The 2,500-nt window shown below is 43.0% G+C and overlaps 1 protein-coding gene across 1 annotated transcript in view; it reads left to right on the forward strand.

Annotated features, from left to right (window-relative positions):
- Positions 1-2,500, forward strand: part of fndc3bb (fibronectin type III domain containing 3Bb) — a 65,819-nt gene that overhangs the window by 19,898 nt on the left and 43,421 nt on the right.

Consider the following 2,500-nt stretch of genomic DNA (forward strand, 5'->3'; position numbering starts at 1 on the left):
TTAGATCGAGTCACAGCAAAGGAAACTCCTTCTGAGCTAGAGCATGTCTGAGCAAGTTTTAGAGCCATAACACACACACACACACACACACACACACACACACACACACTTCATCTCCTCACTGGTTCTGTCATTCTTTCCCTTGTGTGTGTTGTGTACTGAAAAGAACCTGGCTTGGTGCTGGTGGTTCTAAAGCTCAAAACCTGAAGCTCCAGCTGCTCTTCTAACACATTTCCCTTCCGTTGCCTCAGGGGAATCTCCCTCTACAAACATCCCCTCAGACCAACGTGTGTGTGTGTGTGTGTGTGTGTGTGTGTGTGTGTGTGTGTGTGTGTTGAGAAGGCTACTGAGAGGACTGCCCTGCTCACAGAGAGGGTTCGTTAAAAGGCTTTCTCCTCTGGATGGCACGACGCTCAGTTTGTGGTTTTTTGATCCGGAGCGGAAGTGGAAGTGGTATGAGGAGAGAAAGCAGTGGGTTCAATTCAGGACAGGAGGAAGTGAAGGAAACAATGCCCAGACGTAAATGACGTGAGGGCACAGGGCCTGGCCCTTACACACATCACCTCCTCTATCACAGACTTCACATAACCTCTAACATCTCTAAAACCAGGAACCTAAACTTACACTGAGGTTCCAGAAACCTTTCAGGAACTTCTGAGGTCCTCTACTGAACAAGAGCTATACAGTTCTTGGATGAGTTCCTGGTTTGTGTTTCCATCATGCTGCAGGAACTGGGGTTTAGTTTGAACACACATGACGTGAATGTTGAAATAAGAACAGGTCTTTTTTACCCAGAACATGTCTGAACACTTTGTGATTCATCTGAACGCTGTCTGATTCGTCTGAACGCTGTCTGATACGTCCGTCTGAACCCTTTGATACGTCTGAACACTTTGTGATTCGTCTGAACGCTGTCTGATACATCGGAACACTTTGTGATTCATCTGAACACTTTGATACGTCTGAACACTTTGTGATTCGTCTGAACACTTTGTGATTCATCTGAACACTTTGTGATTCATCTGAACACTTTGATACGCCTGAACACTTTGTAATTCATCTGAACACTTTGTGATTCGTCTGAACACTTTGTGATACCTCTGAACGCTGTCTGATTCGTCTGAGTGCTGTCTAATATGTCTGAGTGCTGTCTGATTCATCTGAACGCTGTCTGATACATCGGAACACTTTGTGATTCATCTGAACACTGATACGCCTGAACACTTTGTAATTCATCTGAACACTATGTGATTCTTCTGAACACTTTGTGATACCTCTGAACGCTGTCTGATTCGCCTGAATGCTGTCTGATTCGTCTGAACGCTGTCTGATACGTCCGTCTGAACCCTTTGATACGTCTGAACACTTTGTGATTCGTCTGAACGCTGTCTGATACATCGGAACACTTTGTGATTCATCTGAACACTTTGATACGTCTGAACACTTTGTGATTCGTCTGAACACTTTGTGATTCATCTGAACACTTTGTGATTCATCTGAACACTTTGATACGTCTGAACACTTTGTAATTCATCTGAACACTTTGTGATTCGTCTGAACACTTTGTGATACCTCTGAACGCTGTCTGATTCGTCTGAGTGCTGTCTAATATGTCTGAGTGCTGTCTGATTCATCTGAACGCTGTCTGATACATCGGAACACTTTGTGATTCATCTGAACACTGATACGTCTGAACACTTTGTAATTCATCTGAACACTATGTGATTCTTCTGAACACTTTGTGATACCTCTGAACGCTGTCTGATTCGTCTGAATGCTGTCTGATTCGTCTGAACGCTGTCTGATAAGTCTGAACACTTTGTGATACGTCTGAACCCTTTGTGATATGTCTGAACACATTGTGATTCGTCTGAACATTATCTGATTCGTCTGAATGCTGTCTGATTCGTCTGAACGATGTCTGATTGGTCTGAACACTTTGAAACGTCTGAACACTTTGTGATTCGTCTAAACGCTGTCTGATTCGTCTTAACACTGTCTGATTTATCTGAACGCTGTCTGATTTGTCTGAACACTGTCTGATTTGTCTGAATGCTGTCTGATTCGTCTGAACACTGTCTGATTTGTCTGTACACTTTGTGATTCGTCTGAACACTTTGTGATTCTTCTGAACACTGTCTGATTCATCTGAACACTTTGTGATTCTTCTGAACACTGTCTGATTCGTCTGAACACTTTGTGATTCTTCTGAACACTGTCTGATTGGTCTGTACACTTTGTGATTCGTCTGAACACTGTCTAATTCGTCTGTACACTTTGTGATTCGTCTGAACACTGTGATTCGTCTGAACACTTTGTGATTCGCCTGAACACTGTCTAATTCGTCTGTACACTTTGTGATTCGTCTGAACACTGTGATTCGTCTGAACACTTTGTGATTCGTCTGAACACTGTCTGATTCGTCTGTACACTTTGTGATTCGTCTGAACACTTTGTGATTTGTCTGAACACTTTTTATTCGTCTGAACGCTGTCTGATT

The sequence above is a fragment of the Silurus meridionalis genome, chromosome 21, assembly GCF_014805685.1.
Source record: "Silurus meridionalis isolate SWU-2019-XX chromosome 21, ASM1480568v1, whole genome shotgun sequence".
NCBI lineage: Eukaryota > Metazoa > Chordata > Actinopteri > Siluriformes > Siluridae > Silurus > Silurus meridionalis.